Below are 23711 nucleotides of genomic sequence, written 5' to 3'. Positions count from 1 at the left end.
AGGCCTAGCTGTTGCTGTTGCCAAGGGCCAGCTGCTGGTTAGGAGTGCAAGGAGTCTGACCATAAGAATGAGACGGACACACACAGAAGCAAGTAGGATTAAGTGCTGTAGCTGCAGCAGGAGTCATGTGCAGGGGATACCTGGAGCCCCCAACACCCACCTGGGAAGAGTCAGGAAAAGCCTCATATAGGAGCAGCAGTTGTGTTGCTTCTTGAAAGATAGCAGGTTGAGCCACATTTTCCTGACTCCACCACAGCCAAGTCCCATCTTTCCCCACTGGAGAGTGCGCAGACCTCCTAATTGGTCTCCATGTTGTTTCTCCTGCTCCTCTTAAACTCATTCTTCATGAGCAGTCCGGGTGACCTTTTAAAGCATAATTCAATTCACATCATGTTATCCTAGTATTTAAAGCCTTCCAATGGCTTCTACTAGCATGTGGGATACAATAAAAACACCTTTGCATAGCACACAGAGCCCTATGCAAATGGCCCCTGCTTTCTCCAAGCTCCTGCTTCTCCCCACCCACAACCACAGTGTGCTGCAGCCACACTGGAGTCCTCTCTGTTCCTCTTCACAGCCTTTGCTCTGCAGTATCCTCTGCCCAGATGCCTTCCCCAGGGCAGCTCCTTCTCACCCTCGGGCCCCAGCTCAAACCTTAACTCCTCTTGGAGTCCTGTCCTGCCCACTTCCCTAAAGCAGAGTCCTTCACCTTTTTCCCCTTGCCTTATTTTCTAGTCAGTACCTTATTTATTCCCCTTTCCTGTCACTTATTACTATCTGAAATTAACTGTGTATTCCTGGGTTTACTTGTTTGGTGCATATTTTTCCCACTCAGTCTTTAAACTCCTTGTCCATTGTGTCTGGTCTTTGGTTGATGTTCAATAAACACTTGTTGAGTACATTGATATTCAACAAGGTTGGAGTCATGGGACCTTTCACACCTCAATCATTGGCCTCTTACCTTGCTCTGGTCCAACTCTGAAACAATCAAACTTTCTTAAGATCCCCTGTCTTCACATCACTTCTCTTGGATAATGTCTGTTGTGTCTAAAATTATTCTTTTTTATTTTATTTAAAATAACTTGTTCTCCATTTCAAAGATGACATCTGTTTATTGTAGAGAGATTGCAAAATTTAGAAAAGGAAGAAAGGGAAAGAAATCACCCATAGTTCTTCCATCTAGTTATAAGCATTGCTAACTTTTCTCTGAGATTCTTTCCAAGCTACTTGCTATGAATATTTTAAATGTAATCATCACATTAAGAAATGATTCTTTTCTGATTATAAAAGTGTACATTCAACTGTAGAACATTACAGGAAATGAAAATGTAAAGAAAAAAATTTACCCAGATTCTTCTACATTCTTGCTTTCTGTTTCTCTGACATTGGTTCTGATACAGCCCATCCATGGCATCCTATCCATCAGAAATGTACCCAAGTCTATTTCACTCTGTCTGCCCTACCTCTCTTTCTGGACAGCAGACTATGGTGGGCACTACAGTGTTGGCTCTTAAAACAGATTCTGGTGCCAGAATTGCTTGATTTGATTGCCAAGTTATGCTACTTACTAGCTGTAGGACTTTGGATGAGTTACTTAGCCTCTCAGGGCTTCAGTTTCCTTGTCTGTTAAGTGGGGGGTTATAGTACTTACCTCACAGAGTTGTCAGCAGTCCTCATGTGCAGTGTCCAGCACTTAAGAAGTGTCAGCTATTATTACTCTCCAGTTTCATTTCATGCCTTGGAGCAATTCCACTGCCACCTCATTTTGTATCCCCCACTCAGTAAACTAAAGCCAGACATTTGAAAAAATTACCATTTGTATTCTCACCATCACTCTAAGGCTCATCAAGGTAACTGTCTATTATACAGAGATGTTTCCTCATGACAACAGGATTCTGTTGCTTGGAAAATAAAATTCATTTTTGTCTCACTTTCTCCTGCTCTCTCAAGTTCTCTTTACATGGCATAGAGGCACTTTGTGTGTGTATGTATAAATTACACTTTCAATATCACACTATATACACTAATTACTATATACATTACTTTTAAAGAATAGTTAACATAAGAATATTCACTCATCTTGGCTGATAATATGAATAGAGGTTGATAATATATTTCCTTTTTGGTATTTTATTACTTTAAAAAAATGGAGCTAGAGGTGTAACTCAGGAGAGTATGCACAAGGACCTAGGTTTGATCTTCAGTACTTAAAAAAAATTCAAAACCAAAAATTTTATGCCACTGAAGACGTAGAAGAATCATGATTCAATTTCATTATTTTTATTATTATGTGGCCATATTTAACATCTTTTTAAAAATGGAAAGCAGGAAGAAAAGATTGTTAGTTTAGTAATTCTGGCATAGCCTTCTCCCTTCTACCATGTTGATTGTGTGCTATTGTTTGTAATGCTGAAACAGAACAACAGCAGTTATTGTTTTCCTTGTCTGTCAAGCATGGCAAGAGATACCACTGCAATTATGGAGTGATGCATATGGCTCAAAGCCACACCTCCTGGTGCTGGGAAAGATGCTTTAGCAGAAGAGGACATAGTGAGGTGACTGCATGGCTAAGCTTTGCTCCGGGGAGACACATAATTAGATTGGATTACTAAGATTGGGATGTAAATCCAGCAAGAAAGGATCTGCAAATACTTTTAGATGTGATTTCACCAGTCTTGTGTTTTAAATTTATCTCTTGGTTGAATGAAACATATGTTCATGTAATTTTTTCTATAAGTTATTTTTTTCCATGCCCATATATAAGAACATTTTTATGCTACATCTACATATCACAAACAATTTGGCTGGGAATAAAGTTATTGAATCCTTACTTTCTTCACTCAATACTGTCTCCATATGACCTTTTTTGCCACTAATATTTAGAAAAGTATGCAACGTAAAATCAGTTCCTTCATTTATAATGAAAATAAAATTTTCTTTATGTAGATCCTCCTGGGACTTTCTTGCAGTTCTTTATAATTAAAAACTAATTTAGAAAATGTTTCTGGAAATGAATCAACTCATTGATTTTTTTTTTTCTTGAAATCTGGACCATGCTTTTATTCTTCTTACTCAGGTTTATTATCAGTTATATAACATGTTCTTTAATTATATCTTTGATTATTTCTTCTATTTGTTGTATGGCCTTCTTTAGGAACACCAGTAATTCCTATGTCGGATCACATGGGAATGTTGTACCATTCTCTTTAATCTCTGCTGCTTGGAAAATCGCTATGGGCTGATTTAAATGTTGAACTAAGCTAACTCCATTTTGTTCAGATATTTCACCTTGTGTAAAAATCAGCCCCCTTTTCTTTTTTGTGAGTACACTTGCATAGCAGCTAACACCTCTGCCTTTCCCCACTCACACCCTGAACTTGTAGAATGTAAGTTTGCTCCTCTGAACATGCACTGAGAATCCTGAGCAAGTTGTTTATGTAACCTGTGGTTGTAACTGCCACCCTCTCTCCCCCTTTCCTTGTAGTTTTCCAGCTTTTAAGCAGCAGTCAACCCCCAGGGGGTGTGGGAGACTGCAGAACTGTTTGCTTTCTGCTTCCCCAGCCATGGCCAGAATAAATCCTTTGTCTTTTGCTTCAGAAGGACCTGGAGTTCTTATTTGGGATATTGGAATAGTGCCTTAACAAAATAAAATTCATTTTTGCCTTACTTTCTCACTCACACTGTCTCAAGCTCTCTTGACCTCTGCCTGCATATTTGCTATTGTCTTTCTCATAGTATTTGTTCTTTTACTTTCTAGAGTGTGTCTCAAATTTGTCCTCTCCATTAATGGTTTAGTAGAGGATGGTTAATTCTGCTTTGTACATTCCCAACATATCACTACAAAATATTATTAAGTAAAAAATGTGAAAGAATAATACATATGCTGGGCATGGTGTACATACCTGGTATCCCAGCAGCTCAGGAGGCTGAGGTGGGAGGTTTACAAATTCAAAGCCAACCTCAGCAACTATCAAGGCCGTAAGCAGCTTAGCAACACCCTGTCTCAAAATAAAAAATAAAAAGGGCTGGGGATGTGACTCAGTGGTTAAGCACTCTTAGGATCAATCACTGGTGCCAAGAAAAAAAAAAATCTCTTAAAAGTACAGACCCTCTTCTTTATAACCTCAATATCATGATCACATCAAAGATTTAATAATTCCTTAATATCTGAATTCAGTCCACATTCAGACTTCCTCAGTGGTTGCCAAAGTGTCTTTTTTTCCTCCAAACCAGATACAATGAAGGTTTCCAAGTTACCTATTGTTGTTTTGCCCCCAGTGTCTTCATGCAGAGTGCCTGCCCCTGCCACCACCGCACCCTGTCTGTGTTAATTCTAGACTGTCCCACCTCCTGGAATAGTCTGATTATTTCCTCTTGGTGCGCTTACCTTGTTCCTCCTTCCCTGCATTTGCTACAAAGCGGAAGCCAGATATAAATGGAATCACGTGGAATAGGATCTTCTGAATCTGCCTGGCTTCTTTCACTTACCATAATGACTTTAATTCATGTCACTACACGGATCAGTGGTTCATTATTTTAATCAATGAATCATATTTCAGTGTGTGGATGCACCATTTGTTTATCCATTCTCCAGCTGAGGGACATTTGGATTATTTGCGGTTGTTAGTGCTTAGGGATAAAGCTGCTAAAACATTCACCTACAGGTTTTTATGTAAACATAGGTTTTTATTTCACTTAGCTAATAAATGCCTATGAGTGGGCTGTTGGGTTGTAATATAGTGAATGTTTAACTTTATAAATAACTACCAAATTGTTTTTCCAAAGTTACTAGTAGTATTCTCCCCAACCATGTGCAAGAGCTCTGGTTGCCCTCACCTCCCTGTGCACATGACTGGGCAGTCTGATTTTAGCCTCTCTAATCTATGAGTAGTGTTTCCAAATGGCAGTTTTAATTTGCCTGTTCCTAATGATCAGTGATGCTGAATGTATTTTCATGTGCTTATTTGCTATCTGTGTATCTTCTTTACTAAACTGTCCAAATCTTTTCCCTGGTTTTTAAGTATATTTTTTCTTATTTTTAAATTTTGAGAGTTTCTTTTTATTTATTTATTTATTTATTTTTTATTGTAAACAAATGGGATACATGTTGTTTCTCTGTACATGGCGTAAAGGCATACCATTTGTGTAATCATAAATTTACATAGAGTAATGTTGTTTGATTCATTCTGTTATTTTTTCCCTTCCCCCCACCCCTCCCACCCCTCTTTACCCTCTATACAGTGCTTCCTTCCTCCATACTTGCCCCCCTCCCTAACCCTAACTCTAACCCTAAAACTAACCCTTCCCTCCCCCCCGAGAGTTTCTTATATATTGTGAATTGAAGTTCTTTGTCAGAAAGGATATTTCAAAATATTGTCTCCAAGTCTATGTATGACTTGTAATTTCATTTTATTAACAGTATCATTTGCACAGTGAAAATGTTTAATAATGATAAAGTCCATTTTGTAAATATTTTTCTTTTACAGATTATTACTTTTTGTGTTGTAGCTAAGCATGTTGTCCTAACAAGTTCACAAAGATTTTCTTCATTATTTTCCTTCAAAATTTTTATAGTTTTACATCTAGGCCCACATTTTGAGGTTAAATTAATATAAGATGTGAGGAATAGGCAAAGTTTGCATGTAGTCATTACAGCAAAATTTGTTGAAAAGATCATGCTTTTTGTCTTTACACCTTTGAAAAAAATAATCAGTTTTTCGATATCGCATGTGCCTATTTTGGGACTCCGTTACACTGATCTATGCACCTGTTCACAAATGCTACACCTTTTTGATCACTGCAGCCTTAAAGTAAGCCTTGAAATCAGGTAGTGTTAGTCCACCAACATCATTTTTGTTTTTCATAATTGTTTGGCTATTTTATTCCTTTACCTTTCCATAAACATTTTAGACTCAATTTGCCAATATCTACAAAATATACTGTTAGGATTTAGATGAAATTGTATTGAATCTTTAAATCAGTTTGAGAAGAATTGATATCTTAATAATATTGGATTTTATAGTTCATAAATATGGTATATATCTTCATTTATTTAGGTCTTTTAAAAAGTCTTTCACAATAACATGAGATTTTTCAGCATGCATGTTTACATATATTTTGCTAGATGTATAGCCCATTGGGGATAGAATCCAAAGCTACTCTACCATTGAGCTACATCTCCATCCATTATTACAATTTATTTTAAGCCAGGGTCTCAATAAGTGGCCAGAGCTGACCTCAAACTTGCCATTTTCCTGCCTCAGCCTCCAGAGTTGCTAGGATTACAGGTGTGTGCCACCACACCCAGCTCTCTCTTCCTTTCTTCCTTCTTCCCTCCCTTCCTTTCATTCTTTTCTTGATGCTATTGTAAATGGTAGTTTTTTTTTTTTTAAATTTCCGATTGTTCACTGATAATATATGGAAATAAAATTGATTTTTGTGTATTTACCTTATAGTCTTTATCCTGCCAACTTGGTAAACTTGTTTAAGAAGATTATGTATCTTTAAAAAAAAGTAGAAAGTAGAAGCAGATTCAAAGGTGTGATTAGATTCTGCTCAAATATTTTTGACAAGAATATTTATATTTGTCAGCTTATCGTTACTGTGACCAAAAGACCAAGAGACCCAACATGAACAACTTTGAGGAGGAAAAGTTTATTTTGGCTCAGTTTCAGAGGTTCAGTCCATGGCTGGCCAACTCCGAGCTCTGGTCCTGCAGTGAGTGAGACAGAGCATCATGGTGGAAGGGCATGGAAGAGCGTAGGAGGAAAGCTGCTCAGTTCGTGGCAGCCTGGAGTAGGGGGTGGGGAGGGAGGGGGAGAGAGAGAGAGAGAAAAATGCCAGGGACACAATATAAACCCCAAAGGCATGACCCCAGTGATCTACTTCTCCCAGCTACATCCTACCTGCCTGTAGTTACTACCCAATTAATCCATTTAGTGGATTAATCCACTGATTAGGTTACAGTCTCAATCTAATGTTTTCACCTCTGAACATTCTTGCATTGTCTCACATTAGATTTTAGTGTACAACTCATATCCAAACTGTGGCAATACTTCTTACTGATGCTATATTCTTTGTATATTTGTATATTCCTGTTCCAAAATCAATGATACTAAGTTTGATCATGTGGAGGTATTGACAATTGGACTTTCTATTGTAAAGCTCTATTTTCTCCTTGAGATTTGCAGATGATCTTTGGGGAGATATTTGCTACTAATGTGATTTTTAAATCTGCTACTACATGCTTGATTTCCCTGTACTTTGTCTTACCTTCCTTAGTGTCCAGTATATCTGCTATCTTTTCATCACAGATCATTTCCCCTTTCACTCTGCATTATGCAGGCCTCTCTTTTTGGCTCCTTTGGAGAATGCCAAGTCCTGTTCCCAATTTTCCCTTTGGTTTTTGTAGAAAATCACTTCCAGAGATCTGAGTGCTAAGTCTTTCACATGATGGCTCCTTAATAACATAACAGCCTGTGTTCACTGGTCCTGTCTTGAGCTCTGGTTTACTCTCAGAGCCCCAGGGATCCACCCACACCTGGTGTATGTCCACAGATGGGTGTACAGTTCACTGTGACAACCCTCTATTTGTTCCTTTAACTACCTGCAAATTTTCTTTCCAGATCTGTCTTTGGGCAACAAATCGAGGAGCAGAGCCCCCAGCCCAGTCCCCACATCTAGCAGTGGCACTCTCCTCCATCCCGTGGGCTGATGCAATCTCTTCTTCAGCCCCTCCTGCCTGCTTCTCTGATATTCCAAAATGAGAGTCCTTCTGTCTGTGTCCAGGCAGATATTCTCCCATCTGCCTCTGACTGGTCTTCTCCATCCAGTTCTACAAACTCTGTTCTAGTGAGTGCCCACTCTCCTCATCTTCATCAATATTGCAGTGGGGAGTGGGAACGTCATGTCAGCAACTGACATCCAGGCTAACCTGGATTACTTCTGTATGACTGCGAAGGCCCTTGCGAGCCCAGTTCCATTTCATGTCCATTTATTTCCACCATTCCTGGGCCCTTTCCAGGATAACATCTTTGTTGTGTTCCAAACACCAGGTTTATCCTTACTTTCATTCAGTTGGTCTCTTTTCCCTGGAGCTCCTTTCTTCTACCAATCTAAATCCTCCAAGTGTCCTTCACCTCCTCCATGAGTGTTGGGTTCATTACAGGCCCCTCTTTCTTCAGAACAATAAATAGTGTCTGAACCATACCTTTCTTTTATTGCAGGGGGGCCGCCACCGGGGATTCAACCCAGGGGCACTGGACCACTGAAATACATCCCTAGCCCTATTTTGTCTTGATGAGTTGCTTAGTGCCCCGCTTTTGCTGAGGCTGGCTTTGAACTCTAGATCCTCCTGCCTCAGTCTCCCCAGGTGCTGGGATTGTAGGCATGCACCACAGCGCCTGGCTGAACCATATCTTTCGGTCCCCTGTTTTAGGTCCACTTTGTCTCTGCTTTATGATGTCAGTTTTGTCTGCTGAGCCATCCTAAAGCTCTCTAGGGATGAGGATCTTCTCTTCAAGGTCTCCTAGCACTTCCAGAGCATGCAGGAGGGTTTAACTCCGAGGGATTGAGTGTATGTGCATGTGACTTCTGGAGGTGTCACCTAGGAGGGAAAGCAGTAAGTGACTCACTGAATTTGAGACAGGATGGGGTTCCTGAACTCCAGTGATGCTCATTCTATGGCCAGCCAGCTGTGTCCCCTGCAGCCACCACTTGCATTAGGTTCATTTGCCCTGAAACACCTTCTTAGGCTCATGACTCTTAGGTCAGGCAAGTCTTGATTTCTTAAAGCTTTTGATTTGGTTATTTGTAAAAAGACTAATGCCCTTCTCCCAAGAATAATGTATTAAATGTGTTGCTATGTGTGAACCCGTTTTGACACATATGAAGCACTTGGAAATACTTGAATCTAAATCTGCAGTATTGCCTGTTAGTTTATCCTGCAATTACCTACATTAACAGCTCATTGAGTTCCCCATTTTTTATTTTTATGTTTTTAATTTTTTAATTATTTAATTTTTGATTCATTATACACAAATGGAGTACAACTATCATTTCTCTGTTGTACAGGGAGTAGAGTCATACCATTTGCATAATCATACATGTACATAGGTCATGATGCTTATCTCATTCTTTTATTTTTCCTTTCCCTGCCCCCTCCCCACCTTTCATTTCCATCTACACAATCCATCCTTCTTCCATTTTTCCCTTACCTCCCCCTGCCTTATGTATCATAAACCACCTATCAGAGAGATCATTCAACCTTTGGTTTTTAGGGATTGGCTTATTTCACTTAGCATGATATTCTCCAACTCCATCCATTTACCTGCAAATGCCATAATTTTATTCTTCTTTGTGGATGAATAATTTTTAAAAAAATTTTTGTAGTGGTAGATGGACAGAATGCCTTATTTTATTTGTTTATTTTTATGTGGTGCTAAGGATCAAACCAAGTGCTTCACACATGCCAGGCTAGTGCTCTGCCACTGAGCTATAGCCCCAGCCCTGCCCACTTTTTAAATCCTCTTTTCCTTTTTTCCATCTTTGTGCTCTCCCTATTCTTTTATTTTCTTACTTTTTTTGGATTATATCAGATACTCCATACTGCTGAATTGAAATGGCATATTTTTCTGGCTCCCACGTTTCCTTGATGTTCTGAACAGTTGGGGTATATTAAGAATTCTAGTCTTTTGGTATTTTCTGTTACTGAGTGTCTTCCTGTCAACAGTCCTCCCCTTTGTCCTCATTCATTCATTCCTTTGGTCTTTCACTGACTCATCCATTCATCCATCCATCCATCCAAACACTCATTGATTCATTTTTGGTAACTTTGTAATTGAAAACAAATAGCTTAGAGTGAGTTAGTGTGTCTTATGAGCTTGCCTGTGTGTACATCCATGTAATTAAATCCACCTACTGGTCAAAGTCCAGCGTGAAGATGGTAGAAAGAAGATAAGGGAGGGTGAGCAGAGTTTTAGTTGGCACTCTTATGTGGCAGTAAAACACAAGATTACCATTATAGAAGTACATTTTTATTATATGAAACTGTATTCATGGTTCCTACTCATTATATTAAGGGAATTTCCATTCAATTTCTCGAATCTTTGGGAAACCCACCATAGTTCCTAGACCACTCATATATATCCCTTGGTTCCATTGGGTTCACTGAGAGAGAACACAGGTGCTGGGGTTGGTGGGTCACAGTCAGGTGGAAGCAGATGAGAAATCATTGGCTTCTCAAGTAGCAACACCAGAGATCTACTAAATGTGGAGAATAACCATTTGAGTTGTGATGCAAATGAGAAAGAGTTCAGTGGAGAAAAGGGGCTAGAAAGAGAAGAAATTCCTCGCTGTGATGGTTTAGGCACAGAGGATGAGACTGACAGGACACACTATAAAACACCATGAAACTGTCCTTGGAGGGATGGCGAGCCCATGCTGGATGAAGAAGGCACCCAAAGATTTTTCATTCACCGCCCACAGATTCAGACCAGTTCAGCTGCTGATTGGACACATTGATTGAGCTCAGCTGCTGATAGAAGGTAGGAAGAGGAAGGTGGTGACTCAGCCTAGGTGTCAGGGCTTCAGGACACAGTTGCAAATAAAAGAGACAATTTCATTATGCATCCCTCAGGGAATATGTGAACAGAGAAAATTTCCCTCTGCATGTAAACTCAACGAGTTCTTCCTTATCACATCCTGTTCTAGGAGATGGCTTGTCCTCACAACCATTTCAGATCATCAGCTCTGGATTCACAAGCTCACCTAGGTCTCCTCGGGTCGCTTATCTGGATGGACACAGGACCTGTGTCCTCATTTCTAATGCTCAGAGGCAGGCCATGAGAAGATAACTCCAAATGAATTGAAAGTTCCCATATTGAAACCTAATAATAAAGGCAATTGTATTAACAGCTGGAACCTTCAGAAGGTAAATAGGTCATAGGGGCAGAGAATGGGATTAGGACCTGTTAACAGCAGTTTGGGGGAGCCCTTTTGCCCTTCTGCCACATTACGATGCAGAAAGAAGCCACCATTTATGAAGAATGGGTCCTCACTAAACAATCTGTTGGCACCTTGATCTTGGATTTCCCATCCTTCAGAACTGTGAGCAATAAATTTCTGTTGTTCATAAATTATCCAGTCTTAGCTATTTTGTCACAGTAGTCTAAATAGATTAGAACAGAGTCTCTTTTCCCTTAGTGGAGAAAGAGGACCATGTAAATAAAAATTTAGAGTTACCTGTAGTGTGTCCAGTCATTTTCCTGTGGGTGGTCCTTACCATGGGCCACTTGAGTCTTGGGCTTTCTTTCTTGGGAGCCCCTTGCTGACCCTGAGGACAAAAGTCTTCCTTGGACTATTGGTTTCTGTGGCAGGAGGAGCTCTGCTACCCTGGAGGCCAGGGGATGCCACCTGGGAGCCTCTTGGGCCATGGGGCTAAACCAAGTGGAATTCTAGAAAGCTGAGCTGTTCAGGAACAGCTGGGGAGTGGGAAGCTGGCAGTCCACCAGCTCTGTCTTCTCCTCCCACATCCTCCCTCTTCTCCAGTCTGGTCCTCAAAACTAGAGACTTTCACTTCCCTTCCTTGGAGTATGGCCCAGGCAGCTTAGCACACACACATCCCAGAATTCTTGCTACTACCAGCAAAGGAATTATTAAGATACAAAATCCATAACCCTCAAAGAAGAGAATTAATAAAGGATCTGACTACATTAAAACAGAAAACTTCCATTTTCATATTCTTCTATTTCATCATAAATAAGAAAAAACACAGCTCAAAGACTAGGAGACTGTATTAGTAATGTGTATTGCTGACAAATTTTGGTATTCAGAGTACATAAATTATGTCTGTAAAGATAGAGTCAAACAACACGATAGAAAAATGGGCAAAGAATATGAATATGCAATTCCCAGGAGAGAAAGCTTCAATGGCCAATAAACTCATGAAAATTTGCACAACTCAGTAGTAATCAGAGAAATGCACATGCACAAAAAAATGAAATGACAAATGTTCCTTCCTTATTCCTGTTTTCTTTAGGAAGGGAGATTTTTTTCCTAAATATTTATGACTTCATGTCTCCTGCCCTGTTTCTCCAATGGAGATAGAATGACTTATCTGGCTGAGGGGCTTTTGGCTCACATGTTTCTATGGGATGAAACACAACTAAAAACAAACTTGCAAGTTTCATCTTTTTCTCTCTTCCTCTTTCTCTTTTTGTTAAGTCCTTTGTCTTATTCCCAAGTTGGCCAGAACTTGAAAAGAAGTAGCTCTATTGGTTGGGCTCCCCCTGAGCCTACCCATCAACTGGCAAAATGGAAAAAAGAATCCAATGATGCCAAATGTTGTCAAGAAAGGGAGCAACAGGACCTCTACTATGTTACTGATGAAAGAATCAATTGATTCACTATTTTGGACAGTAATGGAGTACCATTAAACTTGAAGATATGGATTCCCTGGGTATCTTTTAGGAAGATTCTGTTGTCCACATGAACATGTGTGTTCATTCAGCACTGTTTATAAAAAAAAATGGAAACATTCACAATGCCTACCAATAGACAAAATGAATAAATAATTTGTGCAATTTTGATATAATAGAGTGGTATGTATATAGTATTATGCAGGCACAATTCCCATCCTAAATCTTTGGGGGCCAGGCATGTTTTGATATTCTGAGTTGTTCTGAATTCAGAAACATCACATGAAGTTGTAGGGGAAAAATACCATGTTCAAATATATTAATATTTCTAAGTGAAATATCTGAATAGAACTTAAAATGAGATATAGGTAGTCCGTAAAGAACTTGAGGTCAGTTTAGGTTTTGGTTCCAAATGAGTTTGTCACAAGTTTGCCTATAAAAGTTCTGTTTCTCAGAACTTTTTGGATTTTGGAATGTAGATGAGAATAAGCCCCTGAGTGTGAGAACATGCATCAGGTGGAGGGTGTAGCTCTCTGGTAGAGTGCTTGCCTTGCAGGCAGAAGTGCATATGGTCCTGGGATGGATCCTCAGCAACACACACACACACACACACACACACACACACACACACACACGTATAGGAATAAAATCCAGCAAATCAGCAAATTCAGATTATGATGGCCTCCTTTAGGGAGGAAAATAAGGAGTATGGTACAAATTATATTTGTAATTTATTTTATTTTTAAGAAGCAAATATGGTGAGATGCTGAGTTTTAATAAAGCTTATTGGTGCATACATGAGTATATATTATTCTCTACAAAAGGCTGTTTGTTTTAAAATGGGCCGTGATAAGAACCTTCATATTGAACCTTCATATCTTCCATGTTGGAGAGGAAATGAATTTTCCAGTCACACAGCTTGTTGGTAGTAGAGCTGGAATCTGAGTTCTATTGTATCACTTGACTCTTTTCACAAAATGGATAAGATACTAACGTCTCAGAAATGAATGACTCAATGAATCAATAAATTAAAGATCAGTTATTTTCTCAGAAAAAATTTGCAGTATAAATAACACAATAAGAAGCCAGCACAGATTCAGACAATAGCAGAGTAAGATTCAGACTGCATAGAGTAAGGGAAGGGTGAACTGCCCCCAAATTCCCAGTGGCAGAGAAATCTCAGTCTGCGTCTGCATTTGTTTCTCTATAAAATCATCTCACTTGACTTCTCTGAGCTTCAGTTATGCTCACTCTTCACTCCTATCTCCTGGTGTGGGCTGCCCTTTCCAATCTGCGTGTTCCCTGAAGCTTTTTCTTCTACCCATCAGAGTTGTTTGTAGGAGCACAAAGCTGGGAGAAAAAGACATGCTATCAGGCAACCACCTTCCCCGTGCCCAAACATTTTGGTCCAGTTGATAAAAGGATAAAATTAGCATTCGGGAGCCCTAAGGTGGAAGAAATACATTGCATACACATTATATGGAAGGCTCTTGTGCCAGGCGCTCTACATACATCACTATCTTCAGACCACTAAAGATGTGAATAGGGCTTAATGTGGGAAGAAACTAGGGGATGCATGGCTAGTAATGAGCAGAAGAGAACTCGGGTCTATGCAGCCCAAGAACGAGCCTTCTATCAGACTTCAGATGGGCAGCTGGAGGAGGTGAGAAGATGGCTCAAGAGAAGTCATTTGAGTCTGAGTTTTCCGAAAGGCTGGAGACCCCAGGTTTTGTTCTTAGCTCCAGTGGGATGAGCTCTTTCTCCCTCCTGGCACTCAGCATGTTCTCCATCCTTCAGACTCTGAACTGAAGACTGCCTTTGGAGCATGGTAAGATAGCATTAGAAGACACAGCCACCCTTTCCTAAGAGGCAAAATATTGACAGGAAGTAAAACTCATAAAGGACTGAGAGATACTGAAAGATTTCCCCCAGCATTGGATACATATTAATGAAGAACTGCAACCAGGTATAACAGAAACTTGAAAAGCAGTGGTTTCAATGAATTAGGTGTTTTATTATGTTTTTCTCTCTTGATGCGAGAATCTCAGAAATAGCCATGTGAGGGTATGGTTCAAAGACTCAAGGATGTCAGAGCCAACTCTCAACTGGCTCTTAGCATTTATTTCTCCAGAAGCAGAAGTTGAGATGGGGACTGTAGCCCCTTCTAGGAAGGACTAAGGAGAAATGTCAAGGTCAAAATGAAGCTCACAGCTAAATCCATCAGCTTGTAAGTATTTTTCTATCTTTGAAGTCCATTCAGTGATTTCTACTTAGGTCTCATTGGCCAAAGTGGGCACTTGTCTACCCACCCCATCTTTAAAGGGGCCCTGGGAAATATATTGGTGGTAGTTGTGGATTTCAATTGGGCTTTCCAGTAAAATCTGGCTTCTGTTACTAAAGAAGAAAGAGAATGTCAATATTGGATATCTCCAAAGTACTGAGATCCTCCTGATAGGGAAGGAGAAAGAACTTTTTCACTTGAATTTCTTGAGTAAATTCCCAAGTAGTCCATAAAACATCAACTTTAAATTTTTAATATTCATTTGAATTTTACATTCAATTCTGTATTGGCTTGTAAAATAAAACCAATGCTTCACGTTATTTACTATCTAAAGGGCTTAACACTTTACCCCCAAAACTCTCAAGTGAAATTCATGCTCTATGAAGACATCTCATATTGACCCTCTTATTTCTTTCCTTCCCAACAAATCCTGGTTGTGGGGTATAGCACATTTAAGAAGCTCAGCCTAGAGTGATAGGGTAGGTATGAAGCAGGAGATGAGGTAGGGATTTCAATTTACTCCTTACTTGGGAAGGGATATTGATGTATCTTCTTCTGTGGATATTGAACACAATCCTGGCAGGCCCCACCCCAGCTCATGCACATTGAGACAATTTTTTTTCTCTCCTGATCATCCTCCATTCTCTGGATGCTGGTTTAAGCCAATGCAAGAGGCAAGAACTTTTTTTTTTTTAAACTTTACATCTTGGGAACACAGTGCCTTAGGTTGGGTTCTCCAGGAGCAGATGCAGAGATGGGAACATATATATTTATATGTAAGTGGTTTATTTATGAAGTTTATCCTGAGAGAAGAGGAAGAGGTTGGAAAACTGCTGGGAAGGAGAAAATGACAAGCAAGAGTAACTTTAGGCAAAGCCACAGGCTGATCTTATAGGAAAGTTCTGGGGTATAAATCATACCTCTGCAATTGTCCTCACCAAAAGAGGGCTAGGTAGAATCTGCTAGAAACAAAGGCACTCTGGAACCAGGGAGAAGCCTGCAGATTGGAAAGAGATCCTAAGGGATCCATAGGAATCCCAGCTGACCCTCACAGCATCTGTGACGCACCATCTTTGTCCTTGTCAGCCTTGTCACTCACAGGCCATGAGGAGAGGCTGTCTCTGCTACTAATTGTGACCAGGATCCTTTGGTACAGTTCACCCTGCAGTCTGGTTTAAACTCAGATCTCTCCTCACCAATATCTGACTCCAGAGAAAACTTGAAATGTACCCCTTTATTCCATGTACTGTTAAGTAGAGAATGTTGCAAAATGTTGCCTGAAGGAAAAAGAAAATAGAACTCTGAAATCTGATGTAACTCTGATTTCTCTTTGCAGAGACAAATTCAGCCTTTTTCTGACCAGTATCTTGGTGAGTTGCTGATCTGCCTGGGAGACCACAAATGAATCACTGCAGGACAAGAAGAGGCAAAATATCAGCTTGGTCCTCCACTCAGTGTGGACCTGCTGCTGCTGCAGTGTTCCTTCCTCTACAGCCGTGTGCACCAGCATGTGGCCTTTCTGTTTGTGATAGATTTCTATCATGATAACAAATACCTAAGATAATTAAATTATAAAGAGAAAAGCTTTATTTTTCTCATAGTTTTAGAGGTTCCAGTCTATGATCAGTTGGTCCTGTTTGGGGCCTGTGGCAGCACATCATGGTGGGAGATTGTGATGGAATAAGACTGCTCACTGCATGGCTGGGAAGTGAAAGAGAAGAGGAAGGGAGCAGGGCCCCACAATCCCCTTCAAGGGCCTTCCCCAAGGCTGACTTCTCTCCATGCTCGACCTCTTAAAGGTCCTACTGTCTTCGAATACTGCCGTGCTGGGGACCAAACCTTTAGAACATGGGTTTGGGGACAGTCAACATCCCACCCATAGCACTGTTCTTAAGGAAGCCACCACCTAAACTGTGACCATGTCCCCTAAACTCCCTCCCATGAACTTTTAAATGCTAGTCTTTTTCTGACAAATTTCTGACTAATTTTAGCTAGTGCTTAAAATTAAATCACACTGTTTATGCATGTATAGATTTATGGCAGAATTATTCATAATTCTGAAAGAATGGGGGAGGTGAGTTATCTAACAGGGGAATTGGCTAAATCAATTACGATACATCTGTATCATGGAATAGATGCGCCCACTAAAGATCATGTTCTTGAAGAATAATTAAGATACACACGTGCACACACACTTCATCTTTTACCCTTTAGGGCTTTCTTTAAAGAAATGTAACCATTCTAAAGACATAGCCAAAGGTACTTGTGAAGAATGTTTTTCCTGCAAGTTTTGGATCTTCAGTGTCAGTATGTCAAGGAAAAGACCGTCCTCAACTGCAGCGAGGGGACCTTGTGCAGTATTACCATCTGCAGGAAAGTGGTGTGGCATCGACATCTCAGAACACTCTAAAGCCATCTCCTCCCTTGCCCTGAAAGTTCAACCAACCTTAACTCAATGAACTCAGTGAGGAAATATTAACTCATGAAATATTATTTTAAGAAAAAAAATCATGTTATAAAGAATTTGTACAAAGAACCCAATTTTCTTTTGAATAACAATATACCTGTGCATGAAGTTCCATGTATATTATGAAAAGTTTGAAAAAATTACCAAATTAGCAATTACCAAAGTTTGGGAAGTGTATGGGGGAGGGAGGGATGGAGAGAGGATGTTTAATAGGCACAGGGGTGCAGATGGACAAAAAGAATAACTTCTGATGTTCTACAGCACAGTGGAATGACTGGTTGACAATAGTTAATTAACTATTTTAAAATAGCAAATAGAGGGGCATTTGAAATCAAATGGCATATGTTTTTGTGTATTCCCAACACAAAGAAATGATGTATATCCGAGGTAATAGACATGCTAGTTATCCCATTACATATAGTACATATGTATTGAAATGCCACTAGCCAGATGTGGTGGCACATACCTGTAATCCCAGTGATTCCGGAGGCTGCAACAGGAGGATCACAAGTTTGAAATCAACCTAAGCCATGTAGTGAGGCCCTAAGCAACTTAGTGATACCCTGTCTCAAAAAATAAATAGAGGAGGTTTCAAGATGGCGGCCTAGAGGGTGGCTGCATTTCATGTTGCTCCAGGACTCAGGATTCAAAAGAGGAGATATTGAGACGCTTGGGACCAACTCAAAGCAGCCGGGTGACTCTCACCCCCTGGGGAGGCATACCGGATGGGACGGTGGTCCCGGAACGCAGGAAACTTTGTGAAGTAGAGCTGCCGGCAAGACGCCCCTCCCCCCGCTGGAGCAGTGAACTCGGACAGCTGGGAGCGCCGTAAAGGAGGCCGCTCAGCACAGCGCTGGGACTCGGAGCAACCACTGGGGCTCCGGCGACTGCCCAGGGGAAGAGTGGCGAGGAGAGCTGTGTGGACTCAGGACAACGGGGCCTGCCCTGAGGAGGAGGAAGAGGAGCGTGGCCACTTGGATTCGGAGTGATTGCACCAGAGCTACAGGCGGTTGCCAGAGGAGAAGCCGCGCGGCGAGCTGTTTGGACTCAGAACGACGCTTCTGAACCCCGGGGCCTGCCCGGAGGATGAGAAGGAGGAAGAGGAGCGCGGCCGCTTGGATTCGGGTGACTACACCAGAGCTACAGGCGGTTGCCAGAGAAGGGGCTGCGTGGCGAGCTGTTTGGACTCTGACCACTTCTGAACCCCGGGGCCTGCCCGGAGGAGTAGGAGGAGGAGGAGGAGGAGCGCGGCGGGTCCTTTGGACTCGCAGTGACTGCATTAGCACTCCAGGCGGCTGCTCAGAGGAGAAGGCGAGTGGTGAGTTGTTTGGTCTTAAAGTGACAGCTCCTGAACACAGGGGGGCTGCCTGGAGGAGAACCGTGGTGGGACGCTTGGTCTTGAGTGGCTACACCAGAGCTCTGGGCGATTGCCCAGAGGACCCGTGCAGCGGGTCACGTGGATTCAGAGCCACTCAGAGGGACTGCTCCTGAACACCCGGGGGGTTATCTGGAGAAGGAGGAGGAACGGGGAAGGTCACTTCGACTCGGAGCGATTGATTGCCCCAGTCTACGGGTGGTTGGTGGGAGGAGGAGGCACGAAGTGAGTTTCTTGGACTCCTAGTGACCGCACCGGAATACTGGGCAGCTGTCTGGAGGAAGAGGCCTGTGGCGGGTCTCTGGGACTCAGAGCGATTGTTCGGGGCCACAGGTGGCTGCTCAGAGGAGGGGCCACACAGCCAGGCGATTAGGTGCAGAGCAGGGTCCCAGGATCTAGGAGGCTTCTGGGTGGAAGAGCTTCACAGAGACAGCCTTAGGGCGGAGCGAAGGTTCCAGGCCTGTGGGCAAATTCTCTGAGGAGGGGCAACCTAAGGAGATTCATCTGCGAAGGGTGAGGCTCCCAGGCAAAGGAGGTAGGGCCGGAACCCTGGGAACTTTGCAGAGGAAGGCAGCCCAGCCCAGGCGGTAGCTGTAAATTGAGGGGAACCTCTAGGAGGGAACTGACCAGCGAGACCTCCCCACCGGGTGAGTCTTCCCTGCTGGGTGAGGTTTCCCCACAAGGACGGTAAAACCAGAGACTCAGGCCCAAACAGGCCTTGTCTCAGCCCGCAGCCTAGGTCCCCTTTGGATGACCATTGGTTAACAAGTGGAGGCACCTCTGCCCACTAGCAGGGATTATACCCCACCTGAAGGCCACCACTCCTAGAGAGGCAGCTTCCTTGTGGAGCACCGCATTCTCAACTTCCTCCATGACTTCAGCCTACTGAAGGCTAAGGGGGGATATATAGAGAAATCTTCAGGGACATTGTAAGTCAATAGAGGAAATCTGCAATATCTCAGCGGTCCACTGATACCTGAACAATATGAGAAAACAAGGAAAGAAAATGCTGCAAACAAATCTAGATGTTACATCAATAAAACCCAATGATAGCATGGCAGAAGAAATGACAGAAAAGGAGTTCAGAATGTACATAATTAAAATGATCAGAGAAGCAAACGATGAGATGAAAGAGCAAATGCAAGCATTGAATGATCGCACCAATCGACAGTTAAAAGAGCAAATACAGGAAGCAAAAGATCATTTCAATAAAGAGTTAGAGATATTGAAAAAAAACCAAACAGAAATCCTTGACATGAAGGAAACAATAAACCAAATTAAGAACTCCATAGAAAGCATATCCAATAGGATAGAACACCTGGAAGACAGAACTTCAGACATTGGAGACAAAATATTTAACCTTGAAAACAAAGTTGAACAAACAGAGAAGATGGTAAGAAATCATGAACAGAATCTACAAGAACTATGGGATATCATGAAAAGGCCAAATTTAAGAATTATTGGGATTGAGGAAGGCCTAGAGAAACAAGCCAAAAGAATGAACAATTTATTCAATGAAATAATATCAGAAAATTTCCCAAATCTGAAGAATGAAATGGAAAATCAAGTTCAAGAGGCTTATAGGACTCCAAATACACAAAATTACAACAGACCCACACCAAGGCACATTATAATGAAAATACCTAACATACAAAATAAAGACAGAATTTTAAAGGCTGTGAGAGAAAAGAACCAAATTACATTCAGGGGGAAACCAATACGCATATCAGCAGATTTTTCAATCCAGACCCTAAAAGCTAGAAGGGCCTGGAACAACATTTTTCAAGCCCTGAAAGAAAATGGATGCCAACCAAGAATCTTATACCCAGCAAAACTTACCTTCAAATTTGACGATGAAATAAAATCCTTCCATGATAAACAAAAGCTAAAAGAATTTACAAAAAGAAAGCCAGCATTACAGAACATTCTCAACAAAATATTCCATGAGGAAGAGATGAAAAACAAAGAAGCAAATCAGCAAAGGGAGGAATTATCCTAAAGGAATTGTCAAATAAAGGAGGAAACAAGTTGTGTCAAACAAATAAATAAACAAAATTTTAAAAATGAACCAAATGACCGGGAAACCAAATCATTTCTCTATAATAACCCTGAATGTTAATGGCCTGAATTCATCAATCAAAAGACATAGACTGGCAGACTGGATTAAAAAGAAAGATCCAACAATATGTTGCCTGCAAGAGACTCACCTCATAGAAAAAGATACCCATAGACTAAAGGTGAAAGGATGGGGAAAAACATACCATGCACATGGACTCAGCAAAAAAGCTGGAGTATCCATCCTCATTTCCGATAATGTGGACTTCAAGCCAAAGTTAGTCAGAAGGGATAAAGAAGGTCATTTCATACTGCTTAAGGGAAGCATAAATCAGCAAGATATAACAATCATAAACATCTATGCCCCAAACAGTGGCTCATCTATGTATGTCAAACAAATCCTTCTCAATTTCAGAAACCAAATAGACCACAACACAATAATACTAGGTGATTTTAACACACCTCTCTCACCACTGGACAGATCTTCCAGACAAAAATTGAACAAAGAAACCATAGATCTCAATAACACAATCAATAATTTAGACTTAACGGACATTTATAGAATATTCCATCCAACCAAGAGTGAATACACTTTCATCTCAGCAGCACATGGATCCTTCTCTAAAATAGACCATATATTATGCCACAAAGCTAATGTTAGCAAATACAAGAAGATAGAGACACTAGCATGTATTCTATCAGATCATAATGGATTGAAGTTAGAAATAAATGAAAGAGTAAAACACAGAAACTATTCCAACATCTGGAGATTAAACAATATGCTATTATATGATGAATGGATAACAGAAGATATTAGGAAGGAAATTAAAAAGTTCTTAGAGGTAAATGAGAACAAAGAAACATCATATCAAAATCTCTGGGACACTATGAAAGCAGTACTTAGAGGGAAATTTATTTCATGGAGCGCATTTAATAAAAGAAGTAAAACTCAACAAATAAACAACCTAACACTACAGCTCAAAGCCCTAGAAAAAGAAGAACAGAACAGCACGAAAAGTAGTAGAAGACAGGAAATAGTTAAACTCAGAGCTGAAATCAATGAAATTGAAACAAAAGAAACAATACAAAAAATTGACAAAATAAATAGTTGGTTCTTCGAAAAAATAAACAAAATTGATAAACCTTTAGCCACACTAACAAAGAGAAGACGAGAGAAAACCCAAATACTAAAATTCGGAATGAACAAGGAAATATCACAACAGACAGGATCGAAATACAAAACATAATTAGAAGCTATTTTGAAAATCTATACTCCAACAAAATAGAAAATTTCGAAGACATCAACAGGTTTCTAGAGACATATGAATTGCCTAAACTGAACGAGGAGGACATAAACAATTTAAATAGACCAATTTCAAGTACTGAAATAGAAGAAGTCATCAAAAGCCTACCAACAAAGAAAAGTCCGGGACCAGATGGGTTCTCAGCCGAGTTCTACAAAACCTTTAAAGAAGAGCTCATTCCAATACTTCTCAAAGTATTCCATAAAATAGAAGAGGAGGGAACCCTCCCAAACTCATTCTATGAAGCCAATATCACCCTGATACCTAAACCAGACAGAGACTCATCAAGGAAAGAAAATTTCAGACCAATATCCTTAATGAACATCGACGCAAAAATTCTCAACAAAATTTTAGCAAATCGCATACAAAAACATATTAAAAAGATAGTGTACCATGATCAAGTGGGTTTCATCCCAGGGATGCAAGGTTGGTTCAACATCAGGAAATCAATAAACGTAATTCACCACATTAATAGACTTAAAGTCAAGAATCACATGATTATTTCAATAGATGCATAAAAAGCATTTGATAAAATACAGCACCCCTTCATGCTCAAAACACTAGAAAAAATAGGGATAGTGGGAACATTCCTTAACATTGTAAAGGCCATTTATGCTAAGCCCATGGCTAATATCATTCTAAATGGTGAAAAACTGAAAGCATTCCCCCTAAAAACTGGAACAAGGCAGGGATGCCCTCTTTCACCACTTCTATTCAACATCGTTCTTGAGACTCTGGCCAGAGCAATTAGACAAACCAAAGAAATTAAAGGGATACGAATTGGAAAAGAAGAACTCAAACTATCCCTGTTCGCTGATGACATGATTATATATTTAGAGGAACCTGGAAATTCCACCAGAAAACTCTTAGAACTCATAAGTGAATTCAGTAAAGTAGCAGGTTACAAGATCAATGCCCATAAATCCAACGCATTTTTATACATAAGTGATGAATCTTCAGAAAGAGAAATTAGGAAAACTACCTCATTCACAATAGCCTCGAAAAAAATAAAATACTTGGGAATCAATCTCACAAAAGAGGTGAAAGACCTCTACAATGAGAACTACAGAACACTAAAGAAAGAAATTAAAGAACACCTTAGAAGATGGAAAGATCTTCCATGTTCTTGGATAGGAAGAATTAATACTGTCAAAATGGCCATACTACCTAAAGTGCTACACACATTCAATGCAATTCCAATTAAAATCCCAATGACGTACCTTACAGAAATAGAGCAAGCAATCATGAAATTCATCTGGAAGAATAAGAAACCCAGAATAGCTAAAGCAATCCTTAGCAGGAAGAGTGAAACAGGGGGTATTGCAATACCAGATCTTCAACTCTACTACAAAGCAATAGTAACAAAAACGACATGGTATTGGTACCAAAATAGAAAGGTAGATCAATGGTACGGAATAGAGGACACAGACACAAACCCAAATAAATACAATTTTCTCATACTAGACAAAGGGGCCAAAAATATGCAATGGAGAAAAGATAGCGTCTTCAACAAATGGTGCTGGGAGAATTGGAAATCCATATGCAACAGAATGAAACTAAACCCATATCTCTCACCATGCAGGAAACTAAACACAAAATGGATTAAGGACCTCGGAATCAGACCAGAGACCCTGCAGATTATAGAAGAAGAAGTAGTTCCAAATCTTCACCTTGTTGGTCTAGGATCAGACTTCCTTAACAGGACTCCCATAGCACAAGAAATAAAAGCTAGAATCAACCACTGGGATAGATTCAAACTAAAACGCTTTCTCTCAGCAAAGGAAACTATCAGCAATGCAAAGAAAGAGCCTAC

The 23711-nt window shown here is 40.5% G+C and overlaps 1 long non-coding RNA gene across 1 annotated transcript in view; it reads left to right on the top strand.

Moving 5' to 3' along the window:
• Positions 1-16446, top strand: part of LOC306641610 — a 29301-nt gene extending 12855 nt beyond the window's left edge. The window contains exon 4 of the long non-coding RNA XR_013758212.1: positions 16034-16446. This is a non-coding gene — a long non-coding RNA (uncharacterized lncRNA). The remainder of the gene's footprint in view (positions 1-16033) is intronic.
• Positions 16447-23711: the final 7265 nt, after the last annotated feature.

Source organism: Sciurus vulgaris (genome assembly GCF_902686455.1).
Source record: "Sciurus vulgaris genome assembly, chromosome: 12".
Classification (NCBI taxonomy): domain Eukaryota; kingdom Metazoa; phylum Chordata; class Mammalia; order Rodentia; family Sciuridae; genus Sciurus; species Sciurus vulgaris.
Note: the sequence above shows the minus strand (reverse complement) of the source record. Positions and strands in the feature narration are given on the sequence as shown.